At 41.4% G+C, this 22,332-nt stretch overlaps 1 protein-coding gene across 4 annotated transcripts in view; it reads left to right on the top strand.

Annotated features, from left to right (window-relative positions):
* The window catches only part of LOC144479676 (guanine nucleotide-binding protein G(I)/G(S)/G(O) subunit gamma-7-like), a 216,011-nt gene that overhangs the window by 5,728 nt on the left and 187,951 nt on the right, over positions 1-22,332 (top strand). For 3 of the 4 annotated variants that reach the window (XM_078198684.1, XM_078198686.1, XM_078198685.1), the window contains one exon: positions 17,668-17,715. The exons of the other annotated variant lie outside the window; for it this stretch is intronic. The gene's annotated coding sequence lies outside the window, so the exon portion shown is untranslated. The remainder of the gene's footprint in view (positions 1-17,667; positions 17,716-22,332) is intronic. 4 annotated transcript variants of the gene reach the window in all.

The raw sequence follows: 22,332 nt of genomic DNA, 5'->3' as shown, positions 1-22,332 counted from the left end.
GGTGGTATGGGGCTGGGCAAAGGTGGAGCTAAGTGGCACTGCATGCAAAATGCTCTGTAACAACATCCAGGGCATCACCAAGTCAGCCATTCGCCACCTGGTTCACTGAGGGGGCATCCAGTGCATTTCTGGCCTGAACTATATCTTGTATTAATGTTATAGCTGAATCGCAACCCCATGCTTTTAGATTACCTTCGAGTCTTAACAGTAGATCGGCTTTGGTTGTATGCTCAACAAAACTAACAAAATAACTTTTTTTTTGTTAACTGTTTGAAGCAACTTAAATTACACTGCTAAATCTCCTTAGTCTTCAATGGCTATAGAGCATGACGATGCTTGATTTTATGTAAGTTTGGTAGCACAGTGGTTAGCATTGCTGTCTCACAGCTCCAGAGACCTGGGTTTGATTCCTGGCTTGGGTCGCTGTCTGTGTGGAGTTTGTACGTTCTCCGTGTCTGTGTGGATTTTCTCTGGGTGCTCTGGAGTTTCTTCCCACAGTCCAAAAGACGTGCTGGTTAGGTGCATTGACCATTTTAAATTCTCCCTCTGTGTACGCGAACAGGCGCCAGAGTGTGGCGACTAGGGGATTTTCACAGTAACTTCATTTCAGTGTTAATGTAAGCCTACTTGTGACACTAATTTAAAAAAACTTAAATTTGTTCATTAAAAAAAACTATCCCACAATAGAGCTTATTTAAAATCCAATTATGCATTTTTAATCATGGTAAATTAATGGCTCTAACATGTTGTCAATTACATGGCATGTTGTCATGTGATTTGCTGTGTCTCTGTTTCTTCGAGTTGAAACATGGTTAGAGCATGTTGTGATTCTGCAACTGATTCTCTCAATTTGTTCAGCTTTGCTCTTTTCTTAAATAACTCCAAAACAGACACTGGATCTTGCTGTATTTTTTAATATCTGTGACATTCAAAGTAAGTAATATAAACAAAATGATGGAAATACTAAGATAAAAGCAAAATACACCGGATGCTGGTAACAAACAAAAACAGAAAATGCTGGAAAATCTCAGCAGGTGCTGCACCAAAGGTTGCTGCGCAAGATAAAGGTGCCCCGTGTTACAGGTAATGTATTAGCATGGATAGAGGATTGGGTAACGGAGAGTAAATGGGTATTTTTCTGATTGGCGATCAGTGACTAGTGGTGTGCCTCAGGGACCAGTGTTTACATGTTACATAGATGATTTGGAGTAGGGGACCAAGTGTAGTGAGTCAAACTTCGCAGATGACACTAAGATGAGTGGCAGAGCAAAGTGTGCATAGGACGCTGAAAGTCTGCAAAGGGATATAGATAGTCTAAATGAGTAGGCAAGGGTCTGGCAGATGGAGTACAATGTTGGTAAATATGAGCTCCTCCATTTTGGTAGGAATAACAGCAAAATGGACTATTATTTAAATAGTAAAAAAATTGCAGCATGCTGCTATGCAGAAGGATCTGGGTGCCCTTGTGCATGAATTACAAAAAGTTGGTTTGCAGGTGCAGCAGGTAATTAAGAAGTCAAATGGAATTTTGTCCTTCATTGCTAGAGGATGGAGTTTAAAAACAGGGAGATTATGTTGCAGATGTATAAGGTGCTGGTGAGGCTACACCTGGAGTACTGTGTACAGTTTTGATCTCCGTACTTGAGAAAGGATATACTGGCATTGGAGGGGGTGCAGAGGCCATTCACTAGGTTGATTCTAGAGTTGAGAGGGTTGGCTTATGAGGAGAGACTGAGTAGACTGGGACTATACTCATTGGAATTCAGAAGAATGAGGGGAGTTCTTATAGAAACATGTAAGATTATGAAGGGAATAGATAAGATAGAAGCAAGCAGGGAGGTTGTTTCCACTGGCAGGTGAAACTAGATCTAGGAGGCATGGCCTCAAAATAAGGGGAGCAGATTTACGACTGAGTTGAAGAGCCTCTTCACCTGTGGAATTCCCTGCCCAGTGAAGCAGTTGAGTCTACCTCATTGAATGTTTTCAAGGCAAGGATTTTTGAACAGTAAAGAAATTAAGGGTTATGGTGAACAGGTGGGTAAGTGGAGCTGAGTCCACGAAAAGATCAGCCATGATCTTATTGAATGGCGGAGCAAGCTCTGGGCCAGACGGCCTACTACTATTCCTAGTTATGTTATATAGGTCTGACAGCATCTGTGGAGAGACGAGTCAATGTTTAGAGTCTGGATGACCCTTCGTCAGAGTTGGCTCTATTGTCTCTCCACAGATGCTTTTGATTTATTATTGTCAAGTGTATTAGCATACAGTGAAAAGTATTGTTTTTTGCGCACTATACAGACAAAGCATACCGTTCATAGAAGGAAACGAGAGTGTGCAGAATGTAGTGTTACAGTCATAGCTAGGGTGGAGAGAAAGATCAATTTAACGCAAGGTGAGTCCATTCTAAAGTCTGACGGCCACAGGGAAGAAGCTGTTCTTGAGTCAGTTGGCACATGACCTCAGACTTTTGTATCTTTTTCCTGATGGAAGAAGGTGAAAGAGAGAATGTCCGGGGGTGCTTGGGTAGGTTAATTATGCTGGCTGCTTTGTCTACACTTCCTGCTGCCTCGGCAGAGTCAATGCTGTTAGACCTGCTGAGATTTTCCAGCATTTCCTGTTTTTGTACTGGAAATACTCTGCTGGTCTGGTAGCATTTGAGGAGAGAGAAGCAATTGATGTTTAAGGTTGTTGACCTTTTTTTTTCAGAATTGTCCTGATGAAAGGTCAGAGTATTCTAACATTCCTTGGTTTTATTTCAGATTTCCAGCATCTGCAATATTGGTATTTCATATATGTTCATAAATAAGTTTCTGTCACAGATATTGCTGAAGCAATGTCTGTTTTTTGTTTGAAAATTTGGCTCCTTGCTCTGCTTTATGGACAGCTGAACTTAAAATATTTATATTATGCTGAATTTTAGACCATTGTAGCCAAAGTTTATTTCAAAAAGTCTATATTGTGAAAGCACTGTAGCCAAGGAAAAACTAGCCTAATAAAAATATTTCGTTTTTGGCACTAAGTAATTTTCCAAAGGTATAAACAGCTTTTCAGTACCTTGACTTAGTGACTTTTCTTGTGAATCTAGATTGTGAATGTTGGTATGCTATTTCACTGTGGGTGAAATCTTAGCCTCATCCTGCTCCCAAATGATGCCTGTGTAGACATTTTCCAGCAGGAATTGCAAGCTACATTTTCTCCCTCTGTCCCTATCATGTAATCATAAAAGTTAAATATTTTAAATTGTGAATTGACTTAAGATGAAGTAATTTGACGTCTGTTTTATTTTGTCTTTGTGCAATTGAAGTAGGCAGTGTAGATGAATTTTATTAGTTTGTGGGTCAGAATATTAGATGTTGCCCCATAAGGGAAGAAAAAGCCTAAATTCAACAGAGTCTGATGCTTAATGTTGACCAAACCAGTATATGGGCAACAGCCAAGAGAACCCTGAATCAAGACCATGGTGTTTTCTGTTGCTTCCATATAAATTAGGAATAATTGTTTCATACGGTAATGAATCATACTGACCACAAACTCTTCAGGACAGGTGAGTGGGCAGCAGATGACTTGGCAATTTCTTATCACACTGGCTTGTCTGAGCATTTGTGACCTTCCTGCGAAGTGAGACTGTCTGTCTGTTACTAGCCTGTCTAGAGACCCTATGTTGGCAGCTGGATTGAATTCCATTGATACCTTCAACATCCTTTATTTTTATGTCTATTACTGTTATCAACATTTTAAATGTATTTTACAATTTAATTATCAGCTGCTTGCATTCTGTGCACTTGCATGCGGCAGCAATTGACATCTTCTGCAATTTTTGTTTAATAAAACATTTTCAACGTTTTTTTCCCCAAGTTTCTGATTTACAGTTGCTGTTTTATAAGTCAGAGTTTGGTGAAACTCTACTGTACTAAGTTGATTTTGCTCAGAAGACTACAATGTTGTGTAATGACTGTTGCCAGTTCTATTCCATTTGCTGATGAGCATAAAGTTAGAAAATGCTGGAAAATCTCAACTGGTCTGACAGCATCTGTGGAGAGAGAATAGAGCCAGCGTTTCGAGTCTGGATAACCCTTCGTCAGAGCTCTGTCAGTCAAATGGCCTGCTTTGTCCTGGATGGTGTTGATGGAGCTGCCCTCAGTGATGGAGTGCTCCATCACTCTCCTGACTTGTGACTTGTAGATGGTGGAAATGTTTTGGGGAAGTGAGAGGTGAGTTATTTAGATGTCTGACCTGCTTTTGTAGCCACAATATTTATGTGGCTTTTTTGGCTAAGTTTCGTGTTATTAATGATCCCCAGGATTCTGATGATGAAATATGGTATTCAACAATGGTAATGCTGGTGAGTGGGTTAGACTCATTGTTGAAGGTCGTCATTGTTCAGCACTTGTGCAGCATAAATTATACCTATCACTTATCAGTCCAAGCCTGAATGTTGTACCAGCAGCGATGCCCCCTAATGTGGCTTGGTTTTTTTTTGTTCATGAGATGTGAACACCTCTGGCTAGGCTGGCATTTTATTGCCTATCCATAATTGCCCACTAAGGCAATGGTGTGCTGCCTTGAACTGCTACAGTCCAGTGTTGTAGAATTCTCAGTGCTGTTGGGAATAGACTTCCAGATTTTTGAACCAGAGGCAGTGAAGGAATGGTGATACATTGTTCAAAGTCAGGATGCAGGGTAGTGTGTGACCAGGAGGGGAACTTGCAGATGGTGGTCCTTCGAGATAGAGTTGTCAATGTATCAGCGACTGCTTCCTTTGGCACAGTATGTATATGGCTGGTCCCGTTCAGTTTCTGGTCAGTGATAACCCCCAGAATGTTAAGAGTGGGAGGAGGTCCGCGATTGAAATGCCATTGAATGTCAAGGAAAGATGGTTAGATTCTCTCTTGTTGGAGATGGTCATTGCCTGGGACTTCTGTGGTGCAACTGTTTCAAAAGTTTCTTTGATGCTCCTGTGAAGCATTTGAAACATTTTACTATGCTGAAGACACTATATTAATGCAATTTTAAAAAATGAACATAGAACATTACAGCGCAGTGCAGGCCCTTCGGCCCTCGATGTTGCGCCAACCAGTGAAACCAATCTAAAGCCTCTCTAATCTACACTATTCCAATATCATCCATATGTTTATCCAATAACCATTTGAATGCTCTCCATGTTGACGAGTCCACTACTGCTGCAGGCAGGGCATTCCATGCCCTTACTACTCTCTGAGTAAAGAACCTACCTCTAACATCTGTCCTACATCTTTCACTCCTCAATTTAAAGCTATGTCCCCTCGTGTTAGCCATCATCATCCGAGGAAAAAGGCTCTCACTATCAACCCTATTTAATCCTCTGATCATCTTGTATGCCTCTATTAAGTCACCTCTTGACCTTCTCTCTAACGAAAACGACCTCCAGTCCCTCAGCCTTTCCTCATACGATTTTCCCACCATACCAGGCAACATCCTGGTAAATCTCCTCTGCACCCTTTCCAACACTTCCACATCTTTCCTATAATGCCGCGACCAGAACTATACACAATACTCCAAATGCGGCCGCACCAGAGTTTTGTACAGTAGCAGCATGACCACCTGGCTCCGAAACTCAATCCCTCTACCAATAAAAGCTAACACACCATACGCCTTCTTAACAACCCTATCAACCTGAGTGCCAACTTTCAGGGATCTATGCACATGGACACCCAGATCCCTCTGTTCATCCACACTACCAAGTATCTTTCCATTAGCCCAGTACTCTGTATTCCTGTTACTCCTTCCAAAGTGAATCACCTCATACTTTTCCGCATTAAACTCCATTTGCCACCTCTCAGCCCAGCTCTGCAGCTTATCTATGTCTCTCTGTAACCTGCCACTTCCCTCCGCACTGTCTGCAACTCCATTGATTTTAGTGTCATCCGCAAATTTACTAATCCATCCTTCTACGCCCTCATCCCGGTCATTAATAAAAATGACAAACAGCAGTGGCCCCAAAACAGATCCTTGAGGTACACCACTAGTAACTGAACTCCAGGATGAATATTTCCCATCAACCACCACCCTCTGTTTTCTTACAGCTAGCCAATTTCTGATCCAAACCACTAAATCGCCCTCAATCCCATGTGTCCGTATTTTCTGCACAAGCTTACCATGGGGAACCTTATCAAATGCTTTGCTGAAATCCATATACACCACATCAACCGCTTTACCCTCATCCACCTCTTTGGTCACCTTCTCAAAGAACTCGATAAGGTTTGTGAGGCACGACCTACCCTTCACAAAACTGTGCTGACTATCCCTAATCAAATTATTCCTTTCTAGGTGCTTATAAATCCTATCTCTTATAATCCTTTCCAAAACTTTCCCCTCAACAGAAGTAAGGCTCACCGGTCTATAATTACCAGGGTTGTCCCTACTCCCCTCCTTGAACATTTGCTATCCTCCAGTCTTCTGGCACTGTTCCTGTAGGCAATGACAACAGAAAGATCAAAGCCAAAGGCTCTGCAATCTCCTCTCTAGCCCCCCAGAGAATCCTAGGATAAATCCCATCCGGCCCAGGGGACTTATCTATTTTTTATCCTTTCCAGAATTGCTAACACCTCCTCCTCATGAACCTCAATCCCGTCCAGTCCAACAGCCTGCATCTCAGTACACCCCTCGACAACACTGTCCCTCTCCTGTGTGAATACCGATTGAAAAATATTCATTTAGTGCCTCTCCTATCTCTTCAGACTCCACGCACAACTTCCCACTACTGTCCTTGACTGGCCCTAATCTTACCCTAGTCATTCTTTTACTCCTGAAGGTAAACTTGGCTGGAGCAGGCAAACGAGGCTCTGTTCAACATCTATTCCATGGCTTTCTCCATGCTTGCTTTATTTTCCCTTTCCCTGGGAATTGTGGCCAAGATGTGGGTGAATTGTCTCATGCTCCTTCCATTGCTGTTTGGCGTTCCAGTGACAGCTGAGGAAAAGTGGCGAGGGGACAGCAGTAAAGAAGGAAAGAGTTAGAATCCTGGTGTGTGGTTACGTTACAACATTGCAACATATTGCTTCAGCTCTTGCGTGTTGTGAACCCAGTGATGCTATAAGTTACACAATTATAAGTTTAGATGTCTGACACAGCGCGCAAGAAACAATACTTTTCATTGTTAATACATGTGCCAATAATAAATCAAATCAAACATTGAAGATAATGTAACCCCCCTTCCTACACACATCAATGTACAGAATTCTGATGAGTTGGTTCTTTGCAAATGGAAATCCTGCTTACATTGTCCGACTGAAATATAAGGTGAAACATTAGTTACTTTGTCTCTTTCCATCATTCGAGTAAAGACAAATGTTTCATTTGGCCAGGTTTTTGGGTTTGGCCATTTGAACATCCTGGAATTGTTGAAACTGTTTGGTTTAAAACCAGTAGGCATGACACATCAATACGCTTTCTGGACTAGAATTTGTCCAAATTGCACCACCTTGTCTTTTGTACGCTTTTTTCAATCTGAGGAAAGCAAGCTGACTGTCAAGCTTGGTAAACACAGTAAGAAGTTTAACAACACCAGGTTAAAGTCCAACAGGTTTATTTGGTAGCAAAAGCCACACAAGCTTTCGAGGCTCTAAGCCCCTTCTTCAGGTGAGTGGGAATTCTGTTCACAAACAGAACTTATAAAGACAAGAAAGGATGTCCCGAGGCATGGTACATTGGGGAAACTATGCAGACGCTGCGACAACGGATGAATGAACACCGCTCGACAATCACCAGGCAAGACTGTTCTCTTCCTGTTGGGGAACACTTCAGCGGTCACGGGCATTCGGCCTCTGATATTCGGGTAAGCGTTCTCCAAGGCGGCCTTCGCGACACACGACAGCGCAGAGTCGCTGAGCAGAAACTGATAGCCAAGTTCCGCACACACAAGGACGGCCTCAACCGGGATATTGGGTTCATGTCACACTATCTGTAACCCCCACAGTTGCATGGACCTGCAGAGTTTCACTGGCTGTCTTGTCTGGAGACTTGTCTTTTTAGCCTGTCTTGATGCTCTCTCCACTTCCATTGTTTTGTTTCTTAAAGACTGGATTAGTTGTAAGTATTCGCATTCCAACCATTATTCATGTAAATTGAGTCTGTGTCTTTATAAGTTCTGTTTGTGAACAGAATTCCCACTCACCTGAAGAAGGGGCTTAGAGCCTCGAAAGCTTGTGTGGCTTTTGCTACCAAATAAACCTGTTGGACTTTAACCTGGTGTTGTTAAACTTCTTACTGTGTTTACCCCAGTCCAACGCCGGCATCTCCACATCAAGCTTGGTAAATACAGTTTATTTTAATAAAAACCGAACTATAAATTTTGAGGCAGTGTATTTAACAAAATTAGGCACTGAGCTCAACACCGGATTAAGATGTGTTTAGTTACTGAGTATAGATGGTTAGTAAGGGAAAATCAGTTTAGGTGAAATCTTATGCCCTTGATCAGTTTTTGAAGGTAAATTGTATTTCATGCTGTCATATTTCATTGGGAAGAGTTGACATTAACTTGATGCCATTGAATGTCAAGGAGAGATGGTTAGATTCTTGTTGGAGATGGTCATTGCCTGGCACACTAGGTGCGAATGTGTCAAATTTTATTTGTTCATGTTCCTGTGAAGCATTTGAAACATTTTACTATGCTGAAAGCACAACATAAATGCAAGTTGTTTTATATTCTTTTGACTTAATCTGCTGTTTCTCCCTCCCTTGCATTTATTTACATTCAGCGTGTTTTTTTAAATGTATTAGGCTTTGGGTAAGTGGCTTCATGCTAACTGCTTTCACCTCAATTTCCTGTTTAGCCAAACTGAGTTTAAAGTATTCTCTTTGACAGTTGTAGAGGTCTTTTTGTGACACCCATTTGGGGTACTCCTGAGTCTAGTTTCTTCTAGACAAGTACATGTCTGTAGCAGTGGTTGATTGCAAACATCAATTTTTGGAAAGCAGTTTTATGCTAAGAATACATTGATCCAACACTTATTTTCTCATAAGCACAATTATGTTCTTGTACTGGGAGTGGAACTTTTGATTTTGTGCTGCCTCTGTTATAAATTCTAAATGCTGATCTCTCTCTTTTTGAGTTTGGAGCAATAGGAAGTAAAATACAAGCAGTTAGACTGTTTTAAGGCTTGATGTTGATTTCTGTTGTAAACATTTCTTGTTGCTCCTCAGATTTTTTTTTTTAACCAAAATGTTAATTGTGGTCCTAAAATGTGTGGGAAAACTTCCAGCTTCTGCAGTCCCAGCACATGATTTTCCACCCATTAAAATGGGTGAGAGAAAAATTGTGGTTTGTGCTGCAAAGAATTGAGGCCTCTGAATCTGTCTTTTAATTTTGTGAAATTGACATAAAACAAAAACAGGTTGCAATAAATTGCTGATTTTTATGAGCTAGGACTATCTTAGTACACAGTGAAAAGTATTCTTGCGCCCTATACATATAAAACATACCGTACATACAGAAGGAGAGGATGCAGAATGTAGTGTTACAGTCATAGCTAGGGTATAGAGAAGGATCAACTTAATATGAGGTAGGTCCATTCAAAAGTCTGATGACAGCAGGGAAGAAGCTGTTCTTGAGTGGGTGGTATGTGACCTCAGACTTTTGTATCTTTTTCCCGACAGAAGAAGGTGGAAGAGAGAATGTCCTGGGTGTGTGGGGTCCTTGTTTATGCTGGCTGTTTTTCCGAGGCAGCGGGAAGTGTAGACAGTCAATGGATGTGAGGCTGGTTTGCGTGATGGACTGGGCCTTGTTCACGACCCTGTGCCATGGCAATTTCCCTCAATGTCAGCAAAACGAAGGAGATAGTTATCACTTCAGGAAGAGTAGTGGAGTTCATGCCCCTATCTACATTATGATGTGGAGATGCTGGCATTGGACTGGGATGGGCACAGTAGGAAGTCTCTCAACACCAGGTTAAAGTCCAACAGGTTTATTCGGCAGCACTAGCTTTCGGAGTCTCGCGCTCCTTCATCAGGTGAGGAAACCTCCTCATCTGATGAAGGAGCTTGAGACTCCGAAAGCTAGTGCTGCCAAATAAACCTGTTGGACTTTAACCTGGTGTTGTGAGACTTCCTACTGTGCCTATCTACGTCAACAGGGATGAAGTGGAAATGGTCGAGAGCTTCAAGTTTCTAGGTGTCCAGATCATCAAAAGAATGCTTTCTGTGGTGCATCTGTAAATGTTGGTGAGAGTCATAGTGGACATGCCAAATTTCCTTCGCCTCCTGAGAAAATAGAGGCATTGGTGGGCTTTCTTAACCATAGTGTCAGTGTGGAGGGACCAGGACAGATTGATGATCTGGACACCTGGAAACTTAAAGCTTGCAACCATACCCTGGAACACCTAGATAACAAGGACACCTTTGTCAGACTCCTATTTATTGACTACAGCTCAGCCTTCAACACTCTTATTCCCACAAAACTCATCTCCCAACTCCGAGGCCTAGGCCTCAGCACCTCCCTCTGCGACTGGATCCTGAAACTTCCTAATTCTCGGACCACAATCAGTAAGGATAGGCAACAACACTCCCTCCACGATCATCCTCAACACCGATGCGCCACAAGGCTGTGTTCTCAGCCCCTGCTATACTCCTTATACACCTATGACTGTGCGGCCAAGTTCCCCTCCAACTCGATTTTCAAGTTTGCTGACAACACCATAGTGGGTCAGATCTCAAACAATGACGAGACGGAGTACAAGAATGAGATAGAGAATCTGGTGAACTGGTGCGGCAACAATAATCTCTCCCTCAATGTCAACAAAACGAAAGAGATTGTCATGACTTCAGGAAGCGTAAAGGAGAACATGTCCCTGTCTACATCAATGGGGGTGAAGTAGAAAGGGTCGAGAGCTTCAAGATTTTAGGTGTCCAGATCACCAACAACCTGTCCTGGCCCCCCATGACGACACTATATTTAAGCCCACCTCTATGTATCAGAAGACTAAGGAAATTTGGCATGTCAGCTACGACTCTCTCCAACTTTTACAGATGTACCATAGAAAGCATTATTTCTGGTTGTATCACAGCTTGGTATGGCTCCTGCTCTGTCCAAGACCGCAAGGAACTACAAAAGGTGGTGAATATAGCCCAATCCATCACACAAGCCAGCCTCCCATCCATTGACTCTGTCTACACCTCCGCTGCCTTGACAAAGCAGCCAGCATGATTAAGGACCCCCACGCACCTTGGACATTCTCTCTTCCACCACCTTCCTTTGGGAAAAAGATACAAAAGTCTGAGGTCGCATACCATCCGACTCAAGAATAGCTGCTTCCCTGCTGCTGTCAGACTTTTGAATGGACTTTGCATTAAGTGGATCTTAGCTGTGACTGTAACACCACGTTCTGCACTCTCTCTCCTTTCCTTCTCTATGAACAGTGTGCTTTGTATAGTGCGCAAGAAACAATACTTCACTTAATACATGTGACAATAATAAATCAAATCAAAATCATTTCCACAGGGACATGTCCTCCGTTACACTCCCTGAAATGATAACTATCTCCTTCGTTTTGCTGACATTTGAGGGAGAGATTATTGTTGTTTCACCAGATCCCCTCTCTGGTTCCTGTACTCCATCTCGTCATTGTTTGACATCCGACCTACTACGGTGATGTCATCAGCAAACTTGAAAATCGAGTTGGAGGGGAATTTGGCCACAAGATGTATAAGGAGTATGGTAAGGTGCTGAGGACATAGCCTTGTGGGGCGTCGGTTTTTAAGAGGATCATGGAGGTGTTGTTGCCTATCTTTACTGGTTGCGGTCTGTGGGTTAGGAAGTCTAGTATCCGGTTGCTGAAGGAGGAGCTGAGCCCCAGGCCATGGAGTTTGGACTTGAGTTTTGTCGGGATAATGGTGTTGAAGGCTGAGCCGTAGTCAATGAATAAGAGTCTGACATGGGTGCTTTTGTTATCCAAGTGTTCCAGGGTTGAATGTTGGGCCAGGGCAATGGCATCTGCTGTGGACCTGTTGCCACGATAGACGAACTGTAGTGGATCCAGGCAATCTGGGAGGCCGGAATTGATTTGTGCCATGACTAACCTTTTGAAGAACTTCATAATGGAGCAGGAGTAGGCCACTTAGCCCTTTGAGCCTTGCTACCATTCAATAAGATCATGGCTCATCTGATTGTAACCTCCTGCCTACCCTTGATAACCTTTAATCCATTTGCTTATCAAAAATCCACCTACCTCTGTCTTCAAGATATTCAGAGACTCTGCTTCTGCCTTTTGAGGGAAGGGAGTTCCAAATATGCGGTACCTCAGAATTTCTCCTCCTCACTTTGTCTTAAATGGGTGAACCCTTATTTTTAAACAGTGACCCTTCATTTTAGATTCTCCCACAGAAGAATTTGTCTTGTTAGTCCAGTGAATCACTTCTGAACTGCAACTGCAGCATAACCTCCCATAACATCAGTCCTTTCATCGAAGTCATTTATATAAATTGTAAAAATTGGAGTCTCTGGCACAGGGGAGGCAGTGATGTAGTGGTATTGTTGGTGGACTAGTAATCCAGAGACCCAGGGTACTGCTCTGGATCCGGGTTCAAATCCTACCGTGGCAGATGGTGAAATTTTAATTCAATAAAAAAATCTGTAAATGTGACCAATGAAACCATTGTTGATTGTTATAAAAGCTAATGTCCTTTAGGGAAGGAAATCTGCTGTCCTTATGTGGTCTGGCCTGTATGTGACTCCAAACCCACAGCAATGTGGTTGACTCTTGAATGTCCTCGGGGATGGGCAATAAATGCTGGGCTAGCCAATGACGCCCACATCCCATGGATGTATTAAAAAGACACCACTTGTTACATCCTGCCAACCAGAAAAAGATCCATTTATGTTTACTTTGTTTCCTGTGAGCTAGCCAATCTTCTATCTATGCCAATATGTCACCCCCTAAACGATGAGCTTTTATTTTTCAGTGACCTTTGATGTGGCACCTTATCAAATGCCTTCTGAAAATATAAATACATTCACCTTTACCCACAACACACGAGTCCTTCAAGAATTCCAATAAATTGATTGTACATCTTTTTCCCCATTCACCAAACCATGTTCACTCTTCCTGATTGCGTTAATTTTTTGTGTCCTGCTATAAAAAATTTTAATAGCTTCTAATATTTTTCCTCTGACAGATATTGAGCTAACTGGCCTGTAGTTTCCTGCTTTCTGTCTCCCTCCCTCTTTGACTAAAGGACTAACATTTCCTGTTTTCCAATCTAATTGAACCTTCCCGAATCTATTTTGGAAAATTTAAAGCCAACACATCAACTATCTCTCTGTTCGCTTTTAGGACCTTAGGGTGAAGTCCATCAGAACCCGGGACTTGTAAGTCTGCTGCTACAACAAGTTGCTCAGTACCAATTCCTTGGTTATTGTAGGCCTGAGTTCCTCCCTCTCTACCAATTCCTGATTTTAGAGTTTTTTTTCTGGGCTGTTACTTGTATCTTCTATAGTGAAGGTCTGATGCCAAATACCTGATCAGTTCACCTGTCTCCTTAGTTTTCATGATTAATTCCCTAGACTTGCTTTCTATAGGACTAATGCTCACTTTATTAATGTTTTTCTTTAAATTTTGAACTCTTCATTTCTAGCTAGTTTTCTCTTGTATTCTAATTTTTCTCTTTCTATTTTTGTAATTCTTTGCTATTCTTTATATTCTGTCCAGTCTTCTGACATGCCACCTATCTTTCTGCAACTCAATACTTTTTCTTCAAGCTTCATGCTACCTTTAACTTTTTTAGTTAAACACCGGATGGTGGGCCCTCCATTTGGAATTTTTATTTCTCATTGAAATGTATTCTGTGCATTCTGATATATCCCCTTCAATGTCTATCACTGCATCTCTGTTAACCTATCCCCCATTTGCAAGTTCACGTTTGCTAGCTCTGCCTTTGTGCTCTCATAATTGTCCTTATTTAAGTTTAAAATACTAGTCTTGGACCCACTCTTCTCTTCGTCTAATTGAATATAAAATTCAATTCTATTATGATTGTTGCTACCCAGGGATGCCTTTGCTGAGGTTATCAATTAATCCTATCCCATCGCAATGCTCTTGTTGGCTCCAGAAAGTGCTGTTCCAAGAAACTAACCTGAAAACATTCTATGAACACCTAATCAAGGCTACCTTTGTCCATCTGATTTTTTCCACACTCCCATGATTATAGCTTTATCTTCTGACACGCTTCCATTATCACTTCCTTTATACTCTTCTACCATGTTGTTACAATTAGGGGGCCTGTAAATGACTTCTTGCCTTTATCATTTCTCGCCTCAAGCCAAATTGCTTCTACCTCCTGGCTTCCTGAACTTGGGTCATCCCTCTTTTGTTGTGCTCATACCATCGTCAGTTAACAGTGTCACCCCTCCACCTTTTCCTAACTTCCGTTTCCTAAATGTCAAGGACCTTTCAATATTCGGGTGCCAATCCATGTCATCGTGTAGCCATGTCACCATAAAGGCAATCAAAATCATACTTATTTATTTCTATTTGCATTGTTAGTTCATCGGTTTTGTTTTGAATGCCGCATGTATTCAGATACAGGGCTTTTAGTTTTGTCCTTTTTATTATTGCAACTTCTAGCCGTAGCAGCTGATTTACTCGATTTCTACCCTCTGTACCCTTCCTGTCGTGGTCTGTTTATCCTTTCCCATGTTATTACATAAAAGAAAACTTTGAAGTAAACCGAGATCTTGCTCAGTTGATCACTACTGTAAGTTGGACATGTATGATTTGGACATCTCCCAGTCTGAGCTCGTCGCTCTCCTACAGTTGCCTGCCCTGCATGGGTTCAATGAATAACCCTCATCACTTAAGTTCAAGAAGGCCAGAGACCACTTGGCAAACAAAAAGGCATTGGGTAAGGATGGAATTCCAAGCTGAACTCTCCAGCATGGAAAGTTTCTTGTGTTGCTACACCTTTTATGACCTCCTTCCCTTCACCACGCTGTGCAAAAACACACAGGCAACGGAGGAGATTGCTTCGTACAGGGGCATCTCACTCCTTAGTGTTACAAGGCAAGCTTTTGCTCGCGCCATACTTAAAAGATTCCATTAGCTTGGCAGACCACATGTACCTGTAAACAATGCAGTTTCTGTGTCAGATGTACTGAGGGCATGATCTCTTTCTGACAGCTGCAAGAAAAGTATAGGTAACTGAGTTTATCTCTTTACCTTTCGTAAGTCTCACTAAGGTATTCAACACAGTTCGCAGAGCAGGCTTCTACAAGATTTTGGAAAAAATTAGCTGTCCTCCAAAGCTGCTCAAGTCTCATCCTTCTGTGACAACATGCACTGTCGGATGTTTCCACTTCCGACAGCTTCAAAATGAAGAATGGAATGAAATGGGACTCTGTCCCAGCCTTCATTCTGTTTGGCATCTTTTTCTCCGTGCTCTTGACCTTTGCCTTCTCTGTAAAAATGGATGGAAGTTGCACACTAGGTCAGACAACAAGCTGTGTCAGATTTGTGGAATCTCTCCCATACCTTTTATCTGATTTTCTCTCCTTGACTATAAGAATGATAGGACAAGGTGTGGCATCTCCACTTCTGATCATACTAAACAGACCATTAGAAATGGTTGGCAAATTCTGCTATTTCTGGTCTAAGGTGACAGGCAATCTGTCCATTGATGTAGAATTTGATACAAAAGGATCTTTGGCTGACTCGCAGATGGAATAACATTAAGCTGATGGTTCATAAGACCCATGTTCTCGGTATCTAGTTGTATGACTGAAATGTGCATGATTTACAGCTATCAAGAAAAGCTCAATGTCAGCCTTTACTGTATGAGGCACATTGTGGTGTTTCTAGGCAGTACAGAATCACATGCAGCAGTCCTGTCAAAGACATATATCTCCAAGATTTGTAGCAGTCCTCGTACCAAAGGCGGCCTTGGCTTGGCATGTCTGCGGGACGGAAGACAGCCTAATTCCCAAGAACATTCTGTATGGGGTGTTATCTGGAATACGATGAACTGTGGGACAACCTCTGCTCTGCTTCAAGGATGCTTTCAGATGTGACAACAAGGCCTTTAACATCGATTATCACACGTTCGAGTCATGGCTAATGGCAGTAAAATGGCGACATCTCCTGTAGACTGTCATGCATCAGCATGATGGCTGATGGTTATAACAGCTTGGAGGTAGATGGCAATGCTGAAAACAACTTGCAGCAACACTAGGTAGCTGTTTGTGCCAGCACCTACCTCTTGGGACTCTAGGTCTGTACTCTAAGGAGTTTAGAAGGATGAGGGGAGAATTTCATTGAAACCTACAGAATACTGAAAGGCCTTAATAGAATGGACCTGGGGAAAATGTTCCATTAGTAGGAGAGACTAGGATCCGAGGGCACAGCCTCAGAATAAAGGTAAGACCCTTTAGAACTGAGATAAGGAGGAATTTTTTCAGCTAGAGGGTGGTGAATCTATGAAATTCATTGCTACAGAATGCTGTGGAGGCCAGGTCATTGAGTATATTTAAGACAGAAATAGATAAGTGCTTGATTGGTAAGGGGATCAAAGATCATGGGGGAAAAGGTGTGAGAATGGGATTGAGAAACTTATCAGTCATGATTGAATGGCAGAGCAAACTCAATGGGCTGAATGGCCTAATTCTGCTCCTATATATGATCTAATGGTCTCGAGGAATAATTTCTTCAGCAAAGGTACACCATATGAAGTCACTCCCATCTGATTTGCTGCATGTCTATTTTTTAGCAGGTGGATGGATGCTGATAGAAAATGTGTAGGTTTTTATCCAGTAAATTACTGGTATTTGACTTGGTATGTTACCAGGGTATAAGAGTTAACTAGCAAACCTGGGTGATTATAGCATGTAAAATTAGATTGTGTTTTGTGTATAATTTTAATGATATGGTGGAGTAGCTCACCAGGTGTTTTCACATCTAACTACTATTGCCTTGACTGAGTAATATGGCAGTCATTCCTTCAATTTCTTAAATGGAATGAGTACCTATTCTTAAAAAGAAATGACAAAAGGGTGGGGTGAAACAGTGTACAAGTAGATGTGGCTTGAGTTCCAGAATGGATTTGAGCTCAGTCTCTCTGCTCATCTATTCTGCTCATTCAAGTATGAAATAAACTTTTAACTACAAGCAATTCATTAAGAAACTTCATCTTTTGGTATTTGACAAGCTATGTAGAGAGATGGAAATGAAATTTAGCTGACCAACAGAAAGCTGCATAGGGTTTACACTCAAAACAAAGAACTACTGAATGGACTTTCCAATTCTAATTTCCATTTATTGTATGAATCCTGTTGATGCATTGTGATTTGTTTTGGCCTGTAACATCTATATATCAATAGCTCCCTTTAGTGGTGGGAACAGAGTACTGCATCTCTTATTTTGAAGCCTGAAGTCATACCAAAATTCATGTTTGTACCAATGGGATCCATTGCTTGCTTTATTTCATCTTCTTTTTTTTGGAATTCATCTGTGATTGGGATACAATATTGCCATGTATATTTTTGAGACAGTACATTGTCTAGAGTAAAGCATTTACTTCTGTTCTTGTGTGACAGCACCGTCTATTGGGAGAAATAGCTTGTTTTAAGCAGTGGTTCTTAAATATGTTCTTCAGCTACTTTCTCTTTGATTCACCTTTTTTTTGATGCACTGTTATTTTTCTTGACAGGATTGTTTGCCCAGGAAATTTCTATTCACTCTCAATCTAGGGGACAAGGTATGTTGCATTGTTGAACAGAAAATTAAAGCCACTCACTAGTTTAAAGTTGTGTTCTCGTATTTCCCAACCCTAAATTGCTCTTTTCTCTTCCTGCATGCACCGCTGAATCCCCAATTTTACTTCCTACATAGAAGAGCTTGCCTTTGTTTTTGGCCATCCCAAAATGCTTTATGATTTATTACTTTGAAGTGTAAGCAAATACAAATGCATTAGTAAAATTAGTGAAATGAATGATCAATTAACCTTTTTTGGTGCTGAGTGAATGAGCGAGAGATGAGAACTCCCGATTCTAATAATGCTGCAAGCTCTTCTGTATCTACCAATAAGACATCTTTGTTTTTGTTTTACCGACCTGGAGCCAGCATATTTTGGACTAATGTTCTGTTGTGCCGAGTGATGAAGTAACTTTTGAGAGATAAAACAACCAAGCTTAAATCTTCAAACAATTACATAGAACATAGAAAAAATACAGCACAAACTTCGGCCCACAAGTTGCGGCGGTCATGTCCCTACCTACCTAGTCTTATATATAGGCTTACCTATAACCCTCCACCCTATTAAGTCCCATGTACTCATCCAGGAGTCTCTTAAAGACCCTATCGAGTTTGCCTCCACCACCACTGACGGCAGCCGATTCCACTCACCCACCACCCTCTGAGTGAAAAACCTACCCCTGACATCTCCTCTGTACCTACTCCCCAGCACCTTAAACCTGTGTCCTCTCGTAGCAGCCATTTCAGCCCTGGGAAAAAGCTTCCGAGAAGCCACCCGATCTATACCTCTCAACATTTTGTACACCTCTATCAGGTCACCTTTCATCCTTTGTCTCTCCAAGGAGAAAAGACCGAGCTCCCTCAACCTATCCTCATAAGGCATGCCAAGCAATCCAGGCAACATCCTCGTAAATCTTCTCTGCACCCTTTCAATAATTTCCACATCTCATGGGCAAAAATTTGGCAGTTGGAGTGTATAATGAGAGAAAATGTGAACTTGCCACTTTGGTAGGAATAACTGAGAGGCTGTATGTTATTTGAATGGAGAGAGATTGCAGAACTCTAGCACGAGATATCTGGGTAACCTGGTAAATGTATGCAGATACAGCAAGTGATCAGGCAGGTAAATGGAACATTGTTGTCTATTGCAAGGGGAATCAAATATAAAAAGGAAGTTTTGTTACACTTGTGCTGGCTCTTGGTGTGACCACCTCTGGAGTACTGTGCACAGTTTTGGTCTCCCCACTTGAAAAAGAATATAGTAACATTAGAAGCAGTTTAGAGAAGATTCACTTGACTCATTCCTGGGACGAAGGACTTGGGACCAACCTCTCCTTATGTCTGTTAAGAGTTCATTTTATTGAAACATATAACATCCTGAGAGGTCTTGCAGGGTGGATAATGGGAGGATTTTTCCTCTTGTGGGGGAGACCAGAACTAAGGGGCACAGTTTTTAAAAAAAAAATAGGATCTCCCATATTAGCTGGAGAAAAAGAGAACATTTTGTTTCCAGAGGATTGTTAGTCTGTGGAATTTCCTTCCTAATAGAGCAGCAGAGGCAGGGTCATTAAATACTTTTTAAGGCTAAGTTAGGACAATCTTGACGAGAGTAGAAGTAGAATTATGGCCAGAATCCAATTAGCCAGGATCTTATCAAATGGTGAAAAGGCTTGAGGGGCCAAATCTTATTATTCTGTTCTTAAAGTGTACATTTGTATGTTCACTCGGATGCAAATTGCATTAGAGCTTTTGTCCAGGACAAAAGAGCTGCGGTGAGGTGAGTGGTTGTCATTGGCGTCAAGGCAGCATTTTACCAAGTGTGGTATGAAGTAGCCCTAGCAAAATTAAGTCAGTGGGAATTGGGGGAAAAAAAAAACTCCACTGCTTGGAGTGGCATCTTGAGTAAAGAAAGATGGTTGTCATTAGGAGCTGATCATCTCAGCCCCAAGATATCACTACATGAGTACTTCAGGATAGTGTTCTAGGCTCAAGCATTTTCAGCTGCTTCAGTATTAGACCTTGCTATCATCATGAGGTCATAAGTAGGAATGTTTGCTGATGATTAGTGTTCTTTAGTTTAGCAAGGGCATCATGATCGGCATAGTCTTGAAGGGCCAAAGGGCCTGTTCCTGTGCTGTATTTTTCTTTTTGCATTTGCAGTTGCTCAGATAATAACATTCTATGCCTGCATTTTGGGCTTGGGCTGATAAGTGGCAGCAAGTATTCATGCTACGCAATGACCATTTCCAATGGGAGAAAGTCTTAGCGACTCCTCATTGACATTCAACAGCATTGTCATTGCTGAATCGTCCACCACACAACATCCACGGTAGCACAGTGGTTAGCACTGCTGCTTCACAGCTCCAGGGTCCCGGGTTCGATTCCCAGCTCGGGTCACTGTCTGTGTGGAGTTTGCACATTCTCCTCGTGTCTGTGTGGGTTTCCTCCCACATCCAAAGATGTGCGGGTTAGGTTGATTGGCCAGGTTAAAAATTGCCCCTTAGAATCCTGGGATGCGTAGATTAGTGGGTAAATATGTGGGGGTAGGGCCTGGGTGGGATTGTGGTCGGTGCAGACTCGATGGGCCAAATGGCCTCCTTCTGCACTGTAGGGTTTCTATGATTCTATGATTTCTATCCCAGGAGTCGCTGTTGACCAGAACCTGAACTGGACCAGCCACAAATATTGTGGCTATGCAATCAGGTCAGAGACCAGATATTCTGCAACAAATAACTCCTGATTCCCCAAAGCTTTCCACCACCTACAAGGCACAAGTCAGGAGTGTGTTTAAGTATTGCTGGATGAGATCCAACAATACTCAGGAAGTTCAACACCATCCAGGATGAAGCAACCTTCTCGACTGGCAACCCACTTGCTACCTTAAACATTTACTTCCTCCATTACCAGTAGACTGAGGCAGCTGAAGATGGGGGAGAGATAGTACGGTAGAGTTGTTTCAGAAGACTTGAGTGAAAGGCTGTGTTAGGTTAAGGCTGTTTTATGATGTAGCAAACAGTGAACTAAAGGTTGTGAAGTAAAATGTGTATGGGTGGTGAAGATTACATGAGTCAGAAAGTTAGAGGGGATTGAAAATATTGTTTTGAAGTCCGTGCTGAAGTTTGGGGAGATGATTGGGGCATGGAATAGAATGAGTGCTAGATGTCTCTATCAAATTATCTATTTTGTATCGGTAGAGCTGGGGAGGCAAATGACATGTAATAAAGATAAACAAATTGGAAAAGAAGTAAAGCATGAGTGAAAGTATTGGTGACAGTGGTTGCAGTGCTGAGAAAATAAATAATGTTGGCAACAGATTAGACTTTGGGTTAAAAGTATTTTATCTTGGTATTAAGAAAAACATGGCATGCAACTATGTATCAGAAATGGGGATAGAATTAACACTTTACTGAAACATGTTTCTAGTCGAGACAGAATAAGAGAGCTTCAATTTTGCTAGTGTTGGGTTTGTACAAAAATTGATCTGACAACTTGAGGTCAAGGATAGTGAAAGGTTTGTATTTCATGGAAGTTGACTGAGGGTGGTGTCGTTGAATGATGTAATGGCAATGAGTGGAAGGCATTTTCAGCTGGGAATGTAATGGGAATATACTGGAAATAAGAGTTGAATTATATTATACTTGAAAGATCTAAGTATTCATGAATTTTATATGTTCATGATTTATTGGATTGTACAATAGTACAATTTACTGTGCACATTGACCACTGAGATATTCTGATCCACCAAATGTTAGGCTCCATTTGTACATACCTTGGCATTACTACTTCCAGTAATCAAATATGTGGGAGTGGATATAGCTGATTTGTTCTTTTAGTTTGTGTACACAATGTCCTTGCAATTCATTGTAAAAAAAACCCATTGTCTTGCTAACCAACAGTGAATGGATCTGTAGGATGAAACATGTTGGGAGTAAATTCTGCATGAGTTTTGTTCTCCATTCATGAGAGTACTGCAAAATGGTAAATGAATCAGAAGTTAGATGATTGTATAAATTACTTGACCTTCATTGCTGCTGGCTGTGATGCTACCTGGATTGCTAATTTGTTCTGTAACTCCAAACATGGTGTGTTACATTCTGAATCATTTTAAGAGCTCAATTTGTTTCATCATAAAGTCCTGATTATGTAGCTACTGGAAGCTGTATCAGCTGTCCTTCACTACAATACTGTTTAAATAAATTGGCATTTTTTGGGAGCTTATTGCAGATTCATACAAGTTAGTTACAATAATGCAGGATATTTTGTTGTGGTAAATTTAGCTGATAATCCTGGAACTTGGTGCTTGTATTTGGACCTTTTTTTATTGTACCCAAAAGTACCAGCTGAATGAAATTGTGATTTATTGATTAGTTTTGACCTTTTGCAAGTTAGTGCTTATAGAGAAGCTGTCAGAACTTATGTTTTTCTTCTTTTAATTTTGTAACTTCTTTGGTTATAGTTGGGTTGTTGCACAAAAGAAGGGAAGCTTGGTGATCGCCATTCCATTTTTATCACTCTGCGACTCTCCTCTCACCCCAAATTTATTATTTCATTTTTCCAGCTCAAACTTTGGAGAATATTTTGTAAAAATAAAGAGCAAACACCCTGATAGTTTCTTTAAAAT

The sequence above is a fragment of the Mustelus asterias genome, chromosome 26 (assembly GCF_964213995.1).
Source record: "Mustelus asterias chromosome 26, sMusAst1.hap1.1, whole genome shotgun sequence".
NCBI lineage: Eukaryota > Metazoa > Chordata > Chondrichthyes > Carcharhiniformes > Triakidae > Mustelus > Mustelus asterias.
This window is presented reverse-complemented; position numbering and strand designations above follow the sequence as displayed.